General features: G+C 38.9%; 1 long non-coding RNA gene across 1 annotated transcript in view; it reads left to right on the forward strand.

Moving 5' to 3' along the window:
• The first annotated feature begins 219 nt into the window (after positions 1-219).
• The window catches only part of LOC131381352 (uncharacterized), a 278,026-nt gene continuing 256,546 nt past the window's right edge, over positions 220-21,699 (forward strand). Inside the window, exon 1 of the long non-coding RNA XR_009210034.1 lies at positions 220-840. This is a non-coding gene — a long non-coding RNA (uncharacterized LOC131381352). The remainder of the gene's footprint in view (positions 841-21,699) is intronic.

Consider the following 21,699-nt stretch of genomic DNA (forward strand, 5'->3'; position numbering starts at 1 on the left):
CAAATTAGATTGCCCTCCAAAGACTTTCCTGTAAAGAAATGAGGGTACCCCAACTGAAACCCAGTTCTAACCGACTTAAACAAAAAAAGGAAATACATGGTTCATGTATCCACATAAGTCCAGGGGTTAGATATGGCTGGATCCAGACACTCAAGTGTTCTCATCCAGACCTTGTAATTGCTCATCTCTTGCTTCTGCTTTCTCTAGTGCTGTGCTGGATTCAGAGCTTGGCCCTGCATGAGGCTTTCAGCACCCTTGGGCCTAAATCTTCATCCCTATTTGCAGTCTCAGAAGAAAGCAAGCTTCTCTTTTCCACTTCCATCAAAGACCTCAGAATTGAGTCTCATTGTTTGGTTGGATCATGTGTCCATCTCTGGTACAGGAAGATCATGAGTTGGATCATGAGTCCATTTCTGGCATATGAAGAAGGTTTTGGGTACCCCCAAGTCATAGGAACTGAGAATGGAGAGGAGTGATTCTCAACAGGGGTGCAATAATCAGAACAAGGGGGCTTGGATGCTAATCAAGATGGAAGTCATGAGTTGTATGCTGGAAACAGTGGATGTCCTCTACATGTCCTTGTCCTGGAGGAGGTATAGTTCACTTGTGGGCATACCCACAATGAGGTAAAATGACAACTCAAGATGTCGACTGAAATTAAAGATATCTCTGTGATAGATGTGACAAGGTTCTATGTAACAAATGCCACAAGAAGTACCACTGTAAGAGCTCAAAGAGGAAGAAGTGCCTGGACTAGGGTAACTGGGAGCACCTTGTGGAAGAATTTGACAGGAGGAGAGAGGACGTGGTGAAGGATGAGGGAGAACCAGAAGGAAAAGAGTAAGTCCACTGGGATGAAAAGATTCCTAGATCTAATTCTGATACTGTCTCAAACTGGCCATGTGACTGCAGCAAGCCATTTAATTTCTATTGGCTTCTGCTACAGTATTGGAAAATAGTAATGATTTACCTGTCACATTTATCTCACAGGGTTGTTGTGAGAACCCAGAGTAGTGTTTGTGAAGGTGATTTGAAACATAAAGTTCTGACGCAAATGTAAAGCATTGTCTATGGCACACAGACTAGCGTTGGTCTAATTGAAAGCTTGTACTCTGCTTGTTTCACCTTTTATTTTTGTTAGGGAGTTTCTGTAGATTGTGAAAATAAGCAATAAATTTATGTGGGATACTAGAATTATGAAAATGGAATTTCTGATCCTGAATTAACCAGCTTTCCCCTGAGCCAGTTTATCTACGGCAGGTAGGGTATCTCTATGCTGTGATAAACTTTCTTTCCTTCCTTCCTTCCTTCCTTCCTTCCTTCCTTCCTTCCTTCCTTCCTCCTTCCTTCCTTCCTTCCTTCCTTCCTTCCTTCCTTCCTTCCTTCCATTCATCCAATATTTGTTGAGTTGGGCACATTACTTAGCATATACGTAGAATGGAATTAAGACAATTAACTTAGAATCACTTTGTATATTATTGTTTTGTTTGTTTTCGAAGACTGAGAACACAATCAAAAGCACAGTACATTATCTTATTGTTACAACTAAAAAGAGTCTTGTAGGGCTTCAAGATCACCATCATGGGCAGTAATTATTGTTGCACTACCAGTGCACTACCAATGTAGTGCAATAATAATAGATATGCTAGTTATCAGAGAGTCGTGATTGGTGAACTGCAAGAAAATTGCCTTTCCTTGTTAAAAAAAAAAAAAACCCAAAACCTAACCCTCGTGTCAGAAAACTGGTTTTCCTGAATCTGAGAATCTTGCTTTGGGCTCCCCATTTGATTGGGCACAAGCTTTCAGAGATTTAATTTCTCCTCCTTCTTCCTTAAGACATAGTCTTTGAAGAAAGGATAAATTTTTAAAATGCCTACTTAGAAAGATCATCCATGCCTAGAACCTTGATGGCATAATAGCAAGGTAATTTTTTTTTGAGACGGAGTCTTGCTCTGTCACCCAGGCTGGAGTGCAGTTGTGCCATCTCGGCTCACTGCAAGCTCCACCTCCCGGGTTCACGCCATTGTCCTGCCTCAGCCTCCCAGCTGGGACTACAGGCACCCACCACCATGCCCGGCTAATGTTTTGTATTTTTTAGTAGAGATGGGGTTTCACCATGTTAGCAAGGTCATATTTACCAAGTTTGTCATGACTGAGGAAATTCTTGGGAGAACAAGTCTCCACAGAAATTGTCTAAATATGGCAAACTTCTAACGAAATGTCTCCCGTTGGGGAACAGGAGTGTTTAACTGGTCCCACATGTTTTCCAGGGGGATCTCTTTCCCCCTCTGTCACTTTCTCCAGCCAGTTCTTATCTTTTGTGATGTAAAGAAAAGAAACATGATTTAGAGAGGGCCTAAATATTAAGCATCCTTTCCCCTGATTCATTCGAATGCAATTGTATGCAGATATGAGGGGATTTTTTTGGGTTATATCTGTCACTTGGAATTTCTCCATTAATGGAGTCTCTGAAGACATTTTAGGAATGAATAATATCTTTTATCTCGTTGGAATATGCATGGGATTCCCATCAAGTCTGTCCTCGTGTGACTCTGAGTAGACAGCCAGTAAGATTTCCTCTTTCAAGTCTCTGTCAGGAATAAATACTCAGTTCTTCAGTAGTGCCCAGATGAAAACCTGATAGTGGAGGCTTTGCTCTGAAAGCAGACTGTGGCCCAGCTGTTCTGTGGTTTATGAATTTTTTAGCAAGGCTGGGGCTGGTCGCTGAACCAGCATTGGCTGAGTTCAGGCATACGCTGGGGGTTTGATAACTTCAAGCAGGGGTTAGAAAAATCTGGCTGTGTATTCTGGGTTTCCCCTCTGAGGTTCGGAAGTTTGTTCAACTTTGGTTCAAAGCCAAGCTCAGAAAATGGAAAATGGGGGAAGCCACTGGGCCCAGCAACTTGCAGTGACTCTCCTGCAAGCAGTATGGAAAAGGAGCCACACTGAGGTCAGGTCAATGCCCATTTGGAGAGGGATGCTGCTGACTGGGCCACTCTGAAAATCCTCTCTCCAGTGGAAAAACAAGTACCTGGGGCTCTGCCTCCAGTAAAGGCTGGCTTTCTATGTCAAATCCCACTTCAGCTGTGCTAAAGGAAGGAGTGGGGAGAATCAGAGTTTGGGCCAATGGAGAGAGAATAAGGACCTAACAGTTAAGAGAAGGTGGCACTTCGAAGACCCAAACTTACCCAGAAATTGAATAACTTTTCTTCTCTGTATTTTACCTTCTTGACAAGGCATCTGAGGGTTGAAGGTCATATTTTTTATACCTTGCCTCAATTTCTTTAATAAGTTGTAACATTGGGCCAAAGGGAAATACTCATTGGCTAGATGTCATTACCATTTAGTGGCCATTGGGAAGACAGGCTGGGAGCCAGGAATTAAGATATATTCTTCCTACCAGCGAGTTCTGACATTTGAGTCTGTGGAAAACAAAATGAAGTGAGAATAACTTCTTTCAATGAGAACACATGGACACAGGGAGGGGAACAACACACATTGGGGCCTGTCGGGGGTGGGGGAAGGAAGGAGATCATCAGGATAAATAGCTAATGCGTGCCGGGCTTAATACCTAGGTGATGGGTTGATAGGTGCAGCAAACCACTGTGGCACACGTTTACCTGTGTAACAAACCTGCACGTCCTGAGCAGGTTTCCCAGAACTTAAAATTAAATTTTAAAAAATAACGTCTTCCTCAATCTAGTGATGATTGGGGAAATAATAGACCTATTTGATTATGTGGATGCTCAAAATAAACCATCCCCATCAAATGACCCCTCAGGCCTGGCTGAGTCTGTTTGACTCACAGCATTCGAGCTTCTCCCCTCTGATCTCGGGGAGATTTAATATGCTCATGCTAGCAGCCTACTCCAAGCAGACCAGGTAAATTAGGATCTCAGTGGGTGGGGCCTAGACAGTGACTTCAAAGCTCCCCAGGTGAATCCAGTGAGCAGCCAGTGCTAATAATCATTCATCTACTCTATCCCAATCAGCAAGGTATGGTGGCTGCCAAATCATCATTTTGTGTAGGGAGGCCAGGGTGCTGATGCAGGGATGCAGTTGCTCTTTTTTCTTGGATTGTCAGGAAAGGCCGTGCAGCTCAAGTGTCATTTGAACACGGACACGAAGGAAGTGAGCAAGGGGTGGAGGAGGAGGGAAGAGGATTCCAGGCAGCGTTACACCCACCCCACAACAGAAGGCTAGTTTCTGAAGGTGGGTAGGTGGGAGACAGGGGAGGCATAATGGTATTTATCTTGCTACCATCACACTGGTTCAGATGGAATCAGATAGGCCCGTTGAATGCCTCATCAATGTGGAAAAAATCTGATGGTTAGAAATAACTCTTCGGTTAAAAATAACCTGAATCTTATGGTAATTATTAAATAATATGAAAGCACAACTACGGTTCAGTTTAGTTTAAACAGAGTGAGGTTTCACAGAATCTAGCACCATAGGTGCATTTAAAAAGACAAGGAAAGAAAATATATGAGTCTACAATAAACAGGGTTGCTAGTAGGGAAAGAGTAATGTGCTTGCTTATTTGTTTGGCTTTGATCTGCGTATGATAGAAGCCTGGGGAAGGAGCCCATGGGCAGGTCACGGTTATGCTTTCGAAGGTGACCAGTGTACTGACGTGCCCCAAGTGTGACTGCTTCACCGTCCCGTGCCTAATTAGGTAAGCAAGGGGTTCACAGTGGAGATTATTTCATTTATTAGGTTCGAATGAAACCTGTGGGAATTGGTAAGATGTGAACTTAAATTAACATACTTCCTGCAGCACCTGCGATGTGGTATTATCAGAATTAATTAAACAGTCTGAAATCGCAGGCGCGGTGTCAGGCTGGGATAACCAGATGCCTGAGAGCCTGCATGTCTGGGCTGGGTCTCCAAACGCTTGAGCAGTGTCTTTCTCTCCCTCTCCCCACATCCTGATGGGTCTTGCTGTGGAGCCTTTGAAGCTTCTGTAGACGTGGTGGGGGATTCTGTGGGGATGCATATAAACAAGTAAACCAGTGTTGCTCAAATTTTAATACTTTTCTAGGTATTGCCCGGGATGCCAATGATTTTCTAAAGGGGTAGACGGAAAGCCTCAGAGAGCTGGCTTTGTTTTTCTCTCCTCTGAGGCTTCGATCAGTTTTAAGTTATTTGGTGGAACAATAGGAATCCATCTTTTAAAGTCTCTTTCTCCCCCATCTGCTTGCAAAAGGCACTGTTACCGAGATGAAATGCATGTGTTGAAGCATACAGTAAAATGCTGTGTCTCTCTGTGTGTGTGTACGAGCCTGTGTGCTGGCTGTTCTTTTCTGGTGGTTGTGCCAATTAGTAACATGTAGATTTCAACAGATAACAGAATTTCTCACTAGAGTTCTTTTGATCTGTAAGCCAGTTTCCATGGAACATGGACAGTGGCCAGTTGTGGCCTGGCTTAGTGGCTAAAATGCAACTTTCATTGTGTGTAGGCATTTACCATGAAAAAAGTCCCCTCTATACTTAATTAATGAATCCAATGCATTTCAGCAGCAAGGAAAGGGCTGGGTCAAGGATCAAATGCCTTTAGACAATAGTGTGCAGAGAGGGGCTGGTTTAGAGGCTCCAGTGTGGTTTGTTTTCTCAATGCATCCAGGAGCAGAGGGAAGTCTATCGCACCCAGTCAGTTGTAGAAGCATCATAGGCGGAAGCGTGAGGTCTAGAAGGCAACTAAAATAACGATGACTCATACCGTATTGACATATTCACCTGCACCTTCATTGAAAAGTTGCTAATTTTTCAAGACCCAAAATTTTAAACAATCTCTCTCCAGGTAAGTTCACTTGTTTCCCCTTCTCTGCCCTTAAACACAATCCACATTGCTACAACAGCTGTCTTCTCTTTGCATTGTGATTAGTTTCCTCTTCATTGGATTATAATCTCCATAGACACAGTGTCTTATTCAAGTTTATAATTCTAGCATTGAATCTGGGGCAGTCTTTTGAACATGTGCTTAATGATGGTTAAGTTGTGTTTTTCAAAAAGAAAGTAGTTGAAGGAGGGATGAGAGGGCAGGAATGAAAAAGGCAACTTATACAAGGTTACTACCTAGCCAGGAGTGGGACAGAGAGGCAAGCCAAGGTCATTAGGCATTTTTCACTCCATCACATTGCCAAGAAATAATTAGAACCTTAGCATACTGAAAACTTTTTATTTTTTTTTTTGTTTTAGACAAGATCTTGCTGTGTCACTTGACCATGACTTGTAATGGTTAATATTGGGTGTCAACTTGACTGGATTGAAGGATACAAAGTGTTGTTCCTGGGTGTGTCTGTGAGGGTGTTGCCAAAGGAGATTAACATTTGAGTCAGTGGACTGGGAAAGGCAGATCCACCCTCAATCTTGGTGGGCACCATCTAATCAGCTGCCAGCATGGCCAGAATGAAAGTGGGCAGAAGAACGTGGAAAGACTAGACTGGCTTAGCCTCCCGGCCTACATCTTTCTCCCATGCTGGATGCTTCCTGCCCTTGAACGTGGGACTCCAAGTTCTACTCTTGGTCCTTCAACTACAGACTGAAGGCTGCACTGTTGGCTTCCCTACTTTTGAGATTTTGGGACTCTGACTGGCTTCTGTGCCCCTCAGCTTGCAGATGGCCTATTGTGAGACCTCACCTTATGATCACATGAGTCAACACTCCTTAATAAACTCCGCTTTATATATACATCTATCCTATTAGTTCTGTCACACTAGAGAACCCTGGCTAATACACAGCTTCTTGCAACCTTGAACTCCTGGGCTTAAGTGATCCTCCCACCTCAGCCTCTCCAGTAGCTGCCATGCCCAGCTGATTTTGAATTTTTTTTGTAGAGATAGTGTCTATGTTGCCCAGGCTGGTCTCATGCAACTAGCCTCAAGTGATCCTCTGGCCCTGGTCTCCTATAAAAACTTTTATGGGAGTGCTATCTTCCTATTCAGTTGGCTCATACACTATTTTACAAGTCACTTTACTTGTGAAAAATTGAGCAAAAAATGATTTTGCTTACATTAATGATGAAAGGGGCATTGATTTTTTTTCTATATAGTTCTGTCTACTGAAGGAGATGGAGATTATACATTTGCCTATTGTATTTTCTTTTTTATGTTGTTCTTCATAGAGCCACTTATCAGAGACCCCATACACTTAGCTAGTATCTCTAGGCAAGGCCTTATGCCTTATATAATTCCTCCTTTTCTCTTTCCTTCAAAATGGACCAGTCCTGGGTGCCCGTCTCCGAGCACCCTGCCCTCTGCTGGTGAACTATCCATGCCTTCTTGTTCCAGACATGCATGTTTATGTTCTCAGGCTGCTCTCTTGAGTGTTGTGGGGTTGGATGGGGGAACTCAGGCTCCAGAACTCTTTTGGAACCTTCTGAGTACAATTTTTAGGTCCATTAATTCCTAGCAGAGACTCTGGGCTGTCAGTGGTTAGAGTCCAATAATTTTGACAGAATAAATTGTAAGTGAGAGTTGTTCTGCGAGATTATAATAGAATTGTAGAGCTAGAAGGTAGCTTAGAAATGGTCCAGTCTTTTCTTTCATGGTTATAGAAATTGAGGCTATAGAAAGTTACACAACATGGGACAGAGCCAGGTCTAGAATCAGCCTTTCTGATTGCTAGCTCATTACTTTACTACATGCACCAAAGGCAAGTTTTCACTCCTTTGTTGCTATTTTCTGTCTTAGTTCATGATGGGGTCCCTTAACCCCTCATTTCTTTGGGAAAGAAATTCACCCCCAATTAAAAAAAAGACAACATATAAATGTAAATATTCATTTTATAAATATGCATATCAATTAAATATACATTTATTTTAAATACATGTGTTAATTATGTTACATCGGATCACAACTCAACAGAAAGTGATGATTTGCATATAATCAAGCTTGTATATTAATCAGTTGTCAATCTCAAATGCCATTTTTCTTCATAGAGCACCTTCCATGGAGGCATATCAGGGCCAGGGATTTGGAACAAGTGATCCCCCTACATATTTGAGAGTATGCTTCTGTGTGGCTCTATGCTACTTATTTTCTGTCTTTGGCCCCTGGAATCCCATTTTTAGTCCTTCAGTTAGGTCTGGTTGTTCTCAGCCTTCCCTCCTAGGATCTTTTTGAAGGAGGAGAGAAGTTTCTCTTTGTTTGATTGCTCTCACTCTGTTCTAAAGGATTTTCTAGACCATGGGGGCTGTTTACTAGGTTATGGGTGTCCCACTGAGAGGGACAGGAAAGAAGAGAACTAGTAAATATTTCAACTGGAAAGAAATTTATAAATACTAACACAAATCCTTCACTTAGTAGATAAGTACGCTAAGGCCCACAGGTGTTAAGTATCTTCCATAGGAAGCCTAACCAAAGTCTTTTGAATCTCTAACCTCTTCCTGAAGTCATCAGCATCCATTTTGCTCCTGCAGACCTCCGCCTCCCTTACTTGCCTGTAGCACTTAAGATACAACTTACGTGGCATGCTTGTCTGAGTATAACTTGCTCCTCTCAAGAGATGGTTTTCTAACTCTTCTGTAACCACCAAAGTATACAGTAAGTGCACCTGGTATGCAGTAAGTGCTCAATACATATAGCCATAAAAAGTTTGTTGATTGGAAGTGTGTGAATTCATTTGGGAAATATATGGAAATGTCTCTTCTTTATGGATATCATGGTTTAAAGCACCTAAGTGCATTTTTCTTTCAGAAAACCAGTGAATCGTTTCTTGGGAGTGCAGAGGGGACAAAGAGTGGACTTATCACTTTATCACTAGGCTCTCCTCTTTCCTTATGCTGGGCCTGGTTCCAAAAGTAATTAATCAACAAGGACAACTTCTTTGTCCCCCTTGCCCTTTGGTCTGTGGTATGAAAAATGTTATTTCAGCTAGAGGACTTGTGATCACTTAGCATTTTCTCTACATTTGGTCCCTGATCTTGTTGTAAGATAGCAGGAAAAGGTTTTTCATTTGATTTCTTGACTAATTACAGTTAGACATTTCCCACTTTTACATTATTCTAGTGAAAGTATTCCACTTCAGCATGCCCATCTCTGCTCTCAGACGAAACATTTTTCCTTAAGAAGCATTCATTTAAAAAAATAGTTTATAAGGAAGAACCAACATGCTATAAAACAACTGAGAAGATGATGATATTAATCCTTTAGAGCAACACTGCATATACCTGGGGTGTCACTACCTTTTGCCATATGGAAAATCCACAGGAGAAACGTGTGGCCCTTTGAAATATTATGGCCTATTTACCATTTGCAGGGTAATAAACTAGGCAATGTGATAGATTAGACATAGTTTTTGTCCCTAAGAATTTGTAGTATACTGGAAAAACTGAAACATGGTGCCTGAAGGCATTTCTGTCTTTCTAGGAAAACGATTTGTATTCATTTATATATTCAGCACACTTTTATTGGGCACCTATTAGGAAAGATACAGTACTGGAATTAGCCAGCTAGGGGCTCTGCCCATGTGATGTATACTTTGTGGTAAGTTGTAAACATGAAGGTGGGTCCACAGGCCAAGACTTCAGAGGAAGTCTATGCTTTGACTTACCTTCATAACAATTATGTGTGTACACATAATAATTGTATATAAACTATAAAAGACAAAACCGAAAAGATATAGCAAATCCTAGAAACAAGACAGGTAATAGAGCAGCTACCTAAGGTGGTGAGCAGAGCTAAATGAAACCCAGGCCTGGTTAGCCCCAGATTGAGAAGCAAATAGTGTTGGCTGGGAATTAGGCTCCCACCAGGACTAAAAACACTTAGTAGGAGGATGGGAGGTTGGATCTAGGCTTACTGCTTGAAGCCAAAGGCAAGGCTGTGCGTCTCTCTACTCCAACACCTAGTTCTAAAAGAAGAATAGAAAAAAACATACCACTCGCTGCTGTTAGGACTATAGCTTAAAAGGATCTGCAAACTTAGGGAAGATTGGGGTCAAAGAGCCTTGAGATCCTGAACCAAATCAAGCTGCTCTTTGGGTGATTTGGGGCTGTCATTACTGAGGGGCAATGACCTCAAACTACTTTGATCAAACCAGGTTCTGGACAGCGGCTATAGGAGGCCAGATACAGGAAAACACAGAGATGGGTAAAGTCAGAGAAGGGGCGTGAAGACAAAATTCTCTCACTTAAATAAGCCTCAAAAGCTAAATTTCAAATCATATGAAGAAACTAAAGGCTAAGGAAGATAGCCAACAAAACCAATAATCAGAAAATTAACTAATTCAAATAAAATTAACTTCTTATTATAGCTGGTACTGTTTAAATAAGTGTTTTGGGAAGGCTTACGTTAATTAGGGGGAAAATAATAGCCATCAAAATTTAAGATATTTTACAAGAAAAACAGGCAGAAACAAAACCATTTGAATATGAAAAAGAATCAATTCCAAAATTAGAAATAAATCTTAAAAGTAAAAATATCATCATCAGAATAAGATACTCACTAGTTGAGATAAACTCTAGATAAAACAGGTGATGGAATGCTTAGTGTATTGAAAGTCAACACAGAGCTGGTCACCTAGAATGTAGCAAAGAGAAATAAAAAGTATTAAAATAAAGCAAAAATGGCAAACAGGCATATGAAAAGGTGCTCAACATCATTAATCATCAGAGAAATGCTAATCAAAATACAATGAGATATTGTCTCACCCCAGTTAAAATGGCTTATATCCAAAAGACAGGCAATAACAAATGCTGGCAAGGATGTGGAGAAAAGGGAGCCCTCATACATTGTTGGTGAGAATGCAAATTTGTACAACCACTATGGTGAACAGTTTGGAGGTTCCTCAAAAAACTAAAAATAGGTATGATCCAGCAATCTCAATGTTGGGTATATACCCCAAAGAAAGGAAATCACTATATGGAAGAGATAGCTGCACTGCCATGTTTGTTGCAGCACTATTCACAATAGGTAAGATTTGGAAACAACCTAAGTGTTCATCGACAGATGAATGGATAAAGAAAATGTGGTACATATACACAATGGAATACCATTCAGCCATAAAAAAGAATGAGGTCCTGTCATTTGCAACAACATGGATGGAAATGAAGATCATTATGTTAAGTGAAATAACCCAGACACAGAAAGACAAACACTGCATGTTCTTATTTGCGGGCTCAAAAAATCAAAACAAACTCATGGAGATAGAGAGTTGAAGGATGGTTACCAGAGGATGGGAAGGGTAGCAGAGGTCTGCGGGGAGGAAGTGGGGATGGCTAATGATTATAAAAATTATTTAGAATGAATGAATAAGACCTATCACTTGATAGCACAACAGGGTGATTAATAACTTAATTGTACATTTAAAAGTAACTAAAAGAGTATAATTGATTGTTTGTAACACAATAGATAAGTGCTTGAGGAGATAGACACCCCATTCTCTATGGTGTGCTTATTTCACGTTGCATACCTGTGTCAAAACAGCTCATGAACTCCATAAATATATACACCTGCTATATACTCACAAAAATTAAAAATAAAAAATTAAATAAAACAAAGCAGTGAAGAGACAGACATGAAAAATGGATGGAGATGTATTAGTTAATACATCTAATAAGACTTCCCAAAGAAGAGAACGGAAGGAATAATGGAGAAGCAACATTTGAATAGATAATAGCTGATAATTTTCAGTATTGAATAAAGACAAAAATTCTCAGATCAAAATATACTCTGAGAATGAAACTATATAAATAAATGTAAACCCACATTTAGACACATCCTGTTCAATCTGCAGAACATTAAGGATTTAAAGAGGGTTTTAGAACTGAAAACATTATTAAATTTAATGGAAGTATAATCAAGCTAAAGGAACATTTCTCAACAGAAAAATTAGGTGCCAGAATATACATTATATCCAAAGTGCTTGGTGAAAATATCTGTCCTTCTATAATTTTATATACAGCTAAAATATCACTCAAAGTGAAAACAAAACAAAACAAAACATTTTCAGATATACAAAGGCTCAGGAAATTTGATACACGGAGACCTATTCAAGGTTGTATTTTAGTATAGTCAAAAACAAAAAGTGAACCAGAGGAAAGACACAGGGTAGAAGACACAGTAATTGTGTTAGACATAGGATGAAAGAAACATTGATATAATACACTGGTAAATTATCTGTTGGTTAAAACAAAATACTCATTTTATGCATGTGTGTTTAAAACAAGTCAAAGTAGAATAACAGACAGTAATTACATATGAGGGTGTTTCAATGGGTAGTTCAGCAAGCTAAGGTCTGTGTGTTTGGGAAGCAGTTAAAAATTGGTTAGAAAGTAATAGATGAGCTTGGAATAAAAACCAAGTGAAACAAAACCAATATCCAGATGTTAGAAACCCAAAGTAAAAGCCAAACAGAAATGTTGAAAATAGATGGGAAAAAGTATATATTAAGCAAATACTAACTAAAAGAAATCTTATATAGCAATATTAATAACAGACAAAGTAGAATTTTGGAATACACTAATAAGTGTAATCATGGACACTGAATAATAATAGAAGAAACAATCCACCAAGAAGTCATGATCATCATAAATCTGTATTACCTAACAATATAGTCTCAAAATATATGAAGCAAAGTCTTTTTTAGAGAACATCAGAGAACTCTTTTATTTTTAAAGAGTCAACCTAAAGAAAGTAGAATAAATAATATAATAAGGATAAGAGCATAAGTTGATAAAATTGGAAATAAAGAAGATCATCAGCAAAATAAAATTATTTGGAGGATTAACCCAAGCTCAATGGTACCTATAATCTTCTTTGAAGATACCTCTAAAAAAAGAAAGATTAAAAGTATAAATACATAATAAAAAGAATTGTTACTATAGATAGAGTAGAAGTTTAAGTCAGAGAATACTGTGAATAACTTTATGGTAGTGAATTATAGACTTAGACAAACAATTTTCTAGAAAAATGTAAATAATATTTAAAAAGTGATAATAAGCCCCAATAAACCAATAATCATTATGAGTATCTCTTCTTCTTTTTTTAAAACAAAGATGCATTTTATTGCTTTTCTGAGCAACTGGGAACTTTCTCATAGAGAGACATCACTGTGTAGTGATGTACCACTTTGGTGAGTAAAATGAGGCCTGCAGGTAACAGAAGGTAACTTTTATGCACATAGGACTAAATGTAGCTGGGATTAATAGCCCAGATAAAGCAAAACCAAAACGGAACAATGCAGTTTGATAAAAAAATTGCTGGGCATATGTCTCAGGAATACTGTGTAGCATTTTGACTCCAGTCTTCTTTAGAGATAAGATGTCCACTTTTATAAGAAATACCTGGATTTGGCCAGGCGCGGTGGCTCACGCTTGTAATCCCAGCACTTTGGGAGGTCGAGGTGGGCGGATCCACGAGGTCAGGAGATTGAGACCACGGTGAAACCCCGTCTCTACTAAAAATACGAAAAAAAATTAGCCGGGCATGGTGGCGGGCGCCTGTAGTCCCAGCTGCTCGGAGAGGTTGAGGCAGGAGAATGGCGTGAACCCGGGAGGCGGAGCTTGCAGTGAGCCGAGATTGCGCCACTGCACTCCAGCCTGGGTGACAGAGCGAGACTCCGTCTCAAGAAAAAAAAAGAAATACCTGGATTTCTCTCCACTGCACCAAACACATTTTGTTAATATGAGTTGAATTATGAGGCAATGGGTTTGGGTCTTAATGAGATCAAGAATACATCATGGGGTTGAGAAAGCATAGCAAACTGCCTGTTGTTATTAAAATATTTATATAGATGTCATGTGTCCACTCTAAAATATTAGAGGGAAATTTTCTTTATTTTATTTTATTTATTTATTTTTATTATTATACTTTAGGTTTTAGGGTACATGTGCACAATGTGCAGGTTTGTTACATATGTATCCATGTGCGGGAGTGTAATGTTCCCCTTCCTGTGTCCATGAGTTCTCATTGTTCAATTCCCACCTATGAGTGAGAACATGCGGTGTTTGGTTTTTTGTCCTTGTGATAGTTTACTGAGAATGATGTTTTCCAGTTTCATCCATGTCCCTATAAAGGACATGAACTCATCATTTTTTATGGCTGCATAGTGTTCCATGGTGTATATGTGCCACATTTTCTTAATTCAGTCTATCGTTGTTGGACATTTGGGTTGGTTCCAACTCTTTGCTATTGTGAATAGTGCCGCAATAAACATACGTGTGCATGTGTCTTTATAGCAGCATGATTTATAGTCCTTTGGGTATTACCCAGTAATGGGATGGCTGGGTCAAATGGTATTTCTGGTTCTAGATCCCTGAGGAATCGCCACACTGACTTCCACAATGGTTGAACTAGTTTACAGTCCCACCAACAGTGTAAAAGTGTTCCTATTTCTCCACATCCTCTCCAGCACCTGTTGTTTCCTGACTTTTTAATGATGGCCATTCTAACTGGTGTGAGATGGTATCTCATTGTGGTTTTGATTTGCATTTCTCTGATGGCCAGTGATGATGAGCATTTTTTCATATGTTTTTTGGCTGCATAAATATCTTCTTTTGAGAAGTGGAAATTTTCTATTCCTCTCCCCTTTTACCCATTTCCTCTTTTGGCTCCTTCCTTCTCCTCCTCTCCTAGATTTTGAGTATCTCTTCTTAATAAGTACAAGGCATAGATAGTTCCAGAGGTGGATATTAACATGCACTTAAGGACTGGATGATCTTTACCTTACACACAGATTTCAGAGGATAATAAATGAAGGAATGCTATTGAATGCATTTGGAACTCATCGTTAGCAGCAATGGACAAGGGCATAACAAGGGAAATAATTGTGGAATTTTAGAGCATTTTAAAATAGGAATATAGAAGCATTTCTCCAAATGGAACTTAAGAGTCTTTAAAAAATGATGATTATGATTAGGTAAGGTTTATATTTGATATGAAAATGAGTTAATCATCAGAATATTAATGTAACATATTCTAAGACAAAAGGATAAAGGCATTTAATCTGCCCCATGGATACAGAAAATTTATTCAGTTAATTATACTCATTTGTGGTAAGAATTCTAAGATAATTAGCAAAAGAGGGATCCTCCTTAACCTCATAAAGACTATGTTTATAAAACTCACAGCACACCTAATATATAATGGAGAAACTTTAGAAATAGCTTCATCAACGTTAACAAGAAGTCAATGATATCCCCTCTCTTGCTTCTATCAACATTGTACTTAAGTCATAGCCAATGCTATAAAGCAAGAAAATTAAAAAAAGATAAAAGAACTGTAAAGGAAGAAATAAAACTAGCTTATTTCCAGGCAACATGACCGCCTACATCAAAAACTCAAGAAATATGCAGACAATTTTTAGAAATAATACTAGAGTTAATCAAAGTTGTTGAATCACAGATTGATACACAAAATCAGTAGAATGGAATTTCAGGAGTACACACACATATGTACAGATATATATGTATACATACATATATAATGTTATATATGTATTAAATTAATAAGTGCTTATTCATGATATGTGCTTTCTATTTATAATATGTGCTTTTCCTAAATTCCATTCTTTCCTTACCTTAGAGCTAAGATATTATGGCTCCATTTAAAGGTGATGCAGAAGCAATGTAAGTGCTATAAAACTAAACAAGTACTAGGATAGACAGTTCTGGAGTGAAGATCAAAAGTCAAACTATTAGAAGAGGCCATTGCAGAGATCATTACACAGTAGTTTTGTGATCACTAATCACAAAATATAATAGGAAAAAGCTCCCAGGTACAAAAGCAGCACGAATGAGTTAGGAACATATACAATGACAAAAAAAGACTTCTATGAATAATTTTACTAAACATTATTTAAGGACATAAAAGACCTGAATAAATGTAGAATTATACCATGTTCCTGAATGAGAAGGTTTAATGCCATAGAGATCATACTTTACTCCAAGTTAATCTATAAATTCAATGCTAGTACAATAACAATTTTGTCTGGATTTTGTATGGAACTTGACAATCTGATTTTAAAATTTATAAGGAATAGTGAACTGGCAAAGACAATTGGCAAAGACAATTTAAAAAGAATAAAGTGGGAAGGCATGGCCTATTGGATATCAAGAACAAATAGATCAGTGAAATAGAATGAGGAACTCAGAACAGATTCACATGTATAGTTACTTGATGTTTAATAGACATGGTATTTTAAATCACTGGGGAAAGATATTCAGATAATGATGCAAAGGCAAGTGGTTATCCATATTGTAAAAAGTAAAATTAAATCTCTATATCATATATTTAAAAATGTGAAAGACGAATCTGTAACAATTTTAAAAGAAAATATTGACAATATATTTTTGGCTTTGAGGTTTGGAAGTGTCACTTAAACTGGACAGAAAGCACATATCATAAATAAGTAGTTATTAATTTAATACATGTATAACGTGTGTATACATGTATATATTTACATGTGTGTATTCTTCTAAATAAGGACATACACAATGAATATATTGATAAGGTAAGTTGCAGACTGGAAGAATATATTTGCAATGCATAAAGCTTTGAAGAATTTGCACCCTTTGAAACAGAGGCAGAAAACTATGATACTCTGGATCTGGATTCCTGGGTCTGAATCTTGGCTCTATCACTTACTAACTGTGTGTGACCTTAGGCGTGTTATTTAACCTCTCTTAACCTCAATTTATTTTCATTTTTAAAAATGTGGATAACAACCTTGACTGTGTTGTAGGGTTGTTTTGAGGATTAAATCAGTTAATGTGCATGAACCTGGGAGGGTAAAGTCTTGCATTTGGTGAACACCTCCAAAATCTTCGCCATTATTAATAATATTATCCACAATATATAAAAATTACTTAAATTGGCCAGTCACGGTGGCTCACACCTGTAATCGCAGAGCTTTGGGAGGCCGAGGCGGGCGGATCACGAGGTCAGGCGATCGAGACCATCCTGGCTAACATGGTGAAACCCCATCTCTACTAAAAATAAACAAAATTAGCTGGGCGTGGTGGCGGGCGCCTGTAGTCCCAGCTACTCGGGAGGCTGAGGCAGGAGAATGGCGTGAACCCGGGAGGCGGAGGTTGCAGTGAGCCGAGATTGGGCCACTGCACTCCAGCCTGGGTGACAGAGCAAGACTCCGTCTCAAAAAAAAAAAAAAAAAAAAGAAAAATTACTTAAATTAATAAGACTAACAGTCCAATAGAAAAGGAGTAATAGGTATGAATTAATAATAGAGGAATTCGATATGGCTAATAAACATATAAAAGATGCCCAATGTCCCTAGTAATTACACAAATGCAAACTAAAACAATGGTAAAGTGTAAATTTATACCCACCAGGTGAAGAAATCTAGAAGTCTGACCTTGCAAAGGTGTGGGACCACGTGAACTCTCACACACTATTGGTCTGAGTGTAAATTTTCAAAATGAGTGTCACTGATTAAGAGAGTAATTTGGTGATGTCTAGTAAATCTGAAAATACACATACCTTACAACTCAGAGCTTCCATTGCTAAGAATGTATTATAGAGAATTTCTTGTAAATATGCATAAGGATATGTGTAAGAATACTTATCGAAGTTTTATGTGTAACAGCGAAGAACTCGAAGCAACTTAAATGCCCATCAAGAGGGGACTAGATAAATAAATAAATAAATAAAACACAGAATTCTTCACTAAAATGAAGTAGTGCTACATTTGTCTCATGAATAAATCTCAAAACTTTAAGATAGATTCTTTAAAAAAGTAAATTAAGCTGGGCTCGGTGGCTCATTCCTGTAATCCCAGCACTTTGGGTGAGCAAGGTGAGAAGATCACTTGAGTCCAGGAGTCTGAGACCAGTCTGAGCAACAGTGAGACCTCATTTCTACAGAAAATAAATAAACTTACCTGGGCATGGTGGCATCCATTTATAGTTCCAGTTACTAGGGAAGTTGAGGTGGGAGGATTGCTTGAGGCCAGGAGGTTGAGGCTGAAGTGAACCATGATCACACCCATGCACTCCAGCCTGGGAAAGAGAGTGAGACCCTGTCTCTGAAAACAAACAAACAAAAAACAAACAGACAAAAAACAACAAGAAAAACCAAGATAAAGACATAGACAGTTTTGATACATTTGTGTATAGTTTTAAAGCATGCAAAACAATATTATATATTATTTATGGATACATACATAAGCAGTAAAAATAAGGAAGAATTTATGAGAATGATAAACACCAAATTCAAGATACTGGTTTTCTCTTAGGAGGGCAGGAAAGGAATGTGTGGATATGGGTACACAGGTGGTTTGAAATACATCTATAATTTTTTATTCATTTGAAATAAAATGAAAAATTCTGAAACAAATATGGCAGAGTACAAATGTTTATTCAAGCTGTGGGGAGGGAGTGAGAACTGTGCCATTGTTCTCTACATTTTCCTGTGTGTTTAAAATATTTCATAAAATGAAAATAAAGGAAAAATAATATTGGAAATTTACACAAATATGTATGTATACATGCACATTTGTTTTTAAAGATTCTTCTCCTTTAAAACTTATAGCATACTCACTAACGGCTAAATGGTACAAACAGATATGTTTGAGTTTGGTATCTTTAGACTCATATAATGTTAAGCTCATATAGAATTTCACTTGATTAAGAATAAAACTAACGGTAAGCTGTTTAAGCATTTTTTTCTTACTTTGAGTCATTATTCCTTTAAAAATAATTAGCCAATCTCACTAATCAGATCGATCACAAACGAAAAGAAAATGTATTTATTTTGTGATGGTGTTCAGGACCCAGGAACTGAGCCATGAGCTCATGATGTTGTCTTTCAAGGCGATCAAGTTGAATGAAGAATAATACATCTTCAGCATTTAATATTTCCATGTTGAAACAGGGAAAGAATTATAAAGAGAGCTGGAGTAAGAGAGAAGGGGCCCCAGTAACCTGAGATGGGGTGAAATGACAAGAACACTGTCCCGGCACCTGTAGGTACCAGGTCCCAAATCCGTTCTTCCCAGTGTGTGTCACTTCTCTTTTACAAATGGAGGGTCAGCTGTGTGGTCTCAATAGTCCCTCAAGGCTCTCGAATTCTGTCATTCTGCCAACCTAACGTGTTCTTTTCTGCGCCATTTTCAAAGGGAGACATAATTTGATAGAATTATATGCCTACCTTTAGTTGTATGTTTAATTTCAGTGTATTTACCTTACTGCTTAAAGTTCTCCTCACTCCTCACTTCTGTCGGCTGTTCAGTGTGCACTCAGCCCGGGACACATATGTGACACATTAAACTAGATACATATGTGATTTGTCCTTGGCTAACCTTGGTGTTCTCATAGCCCTCTATTTTCCTATGGAGTGAATAAGAGTTGGTGTGATCTTAAAAAAATGGCTGCCAAGTGCACCTGCATTAGCTCTCTAACTACTTGGTTCTTAGTGAGTTAGGATGTAAATTATGTGCATTTTTGAGAACTTAGCTCTATAAATAGACCCCAACCTATTTTACAACCAAAGGTATTTTAGGATAAATGAAGTACATCTCTGAAATTGTTAAAGAGGCTCCTCCTCTATAATAAAAACTAAAAATAAAATCCATCTAATCTAATATTAGGGTTACATTAGAAATGGGCCAACATGCCTAAAATTATATATATAAATGCATATTGATGATGGTGATGATGACCCTTTTGTTCTGAGCTATTAGAAGTAAATGGCATATAAAGTAATTAAAATAACAGAATTCTGGGAAGTGGTGGAATGAGAAATTAAAAACTGATATAATTTTACATCCTTGTGGAAATCCATTGATCATAATTAGCACATAAGCTAAATCAGAATAAATGGGTAGATTCTAAAGTACGAGCATAATATCATAGGTTATGGATAATGTATTTTCTTTTTGTTTAATGGATATATGATTGGTTCTCAAATGCTGTTCAACTGGTAATGGAAATGGGTTTCCCTTAAAAGCCTTTTTTCTAAGCTTTCATAGCACCAAGACATTACGGTTTTCTTCCAATGTGATGTACACCCCAGGTACATGCTGTCAGCTTAAACAGGTACTAGAATAGACAGCTCTGGGGTGAAGGGCAAAGGTCAAACAATCAGAGGTGGCCATCTATTGCAGAGATCATCAAACAGGCATGCCATCAATGGATTCAGGCAAGAATCTTAGAAATTAATCAGCTCAGCTCTCAGTGTTTATCCAGGCTGATTATATATGCCCTGGAATGTGAGCATGCGATGACAGGCCTGAGAAACTAAAGTAATAGGAGTCCATTCCCAACAAAGGCCGGGAAGACAGATCAATTTGCAATATTCTTTTCTGCACCCATGCAACAAAGCAGAAACATGAAAGCAGAACATTAAGGGATGCTCCCTATGAACTGGACAAATCAATAAACATCAGTGGTAAAGAAAAAAAGTTTCTCATTCTCTTGGGTACCCTGAGGGCTTTTCCATCTCAGGGAAGTGATGAGTGGTAGTGGCCTCTGTCATGTTCCCTTCACCTACACGGTGTCATCTCCTGCTGTCTCAAGGTGAACACTGCTAAGCATCGGCAGAAGGAGGATTTTGTGGGAGTGTTTAAGGAAATGACTGCCTCTTGTTAGAGATGCGCTATGCTGGCCAGGAGGCTGATGGACAACTGTGTCTGTGGCCTCGGGGGGAAACATTGAAGGGAGGGTCAAATGGAGTAAGATAGTGGGTCTCCCTAGCCCCCCAACCATACTAAATGAACCAGGTGCGTCTTTTCTACTGTCAGTGTTTGAAAGGCTGCATAATATTGAGAGTCCTCTTTATTTTCCTGGACTTAAGTCATCAATGGAGAGCAAGAAAAATAGCAGTCAAAGAATAGCCAGGAAACAATTTAGAGATAGAAGAATATGCTTGGGTCTAAGACAGACTATCAACAGCTTGATTCCAGTTCTGGCATAATGTGGCAGAGACCCAGATCTCAATGCATGTGTGAGCATGCGCAAGTGCTTGTGTACATCTGTGCAAGAATGTGTGTGTGTGTGTGTGTGTGTGCATGTACATATATAGGGATGAGAAGAAAGGGGCTGTCAGGGTAAGCACTGTCTGAAACTTATGAGACTGTCAGACTGATTCTTTTCTCTTCTAAATCATTTCCCGTAAAACAAGAAGATGATTATCTGACTGCTAGAGGAAAGCGGGGTATTATATTTCATTTGGGGGGAATGTAGATTTATGACAGATGGAATGGTTTTTCTTTTTTTTAAACCAACAGCCCAGCAATGGCAGAGTTTGTAGCATGAGTTAAAGCACTCACCTATGTTTTGCATTTTAAGCTGATGGGATTTACAGGCATTTGTGGTGGTTTTGGGGGCTGTGCCATTGAAGGGACTCTCAAGGAGTATAAGGAAGGAGAAAGAGGCCATCTTGTACCTATTCAACAAAGGCAGTGTTTTTCCAATACTTGCCCAAGGTATTCTACAATTAGAGACATCTGTGTGTCAGGACAATGGTTAAAAGGGATTTTGCAAAGGTGGAGGAGATGAATTTATTGACTAGTAGTGACAAAGCATCTACCTTCAGGCAACTTACAGTCAGTGGTGAAGGTGGGTAAGGACCAAACCCGTCCACTATAAGGTGGTATTTCCCAGTAGAGGTCCATACCAGGCCCCATAACAGCACAGAAGAGGAAGGGTTAAGCCCCCCTGGGCGGCCAGGGTGAGACAGTGTGGAAAGAGCAGGAGGGCGAGGTGGGTGATGTGCATCTGAGGATCTGTGAGTGGCTTGGATA

Source organism: Hylobates moloch, unplaced genomic scaffold, assembly GCF_009828535.3.
Source record: "Hylobates moloch isolate HMO894 unplaced genomic scaffold, HMol_V3 SCAFFOLD_15, whole genome shotgun sequence".
NCBI lineage: Eukaryota > Metazoa > Chordata > Mammalia > Primates > Hylobatidae > Hylobates > Hylobates moloch.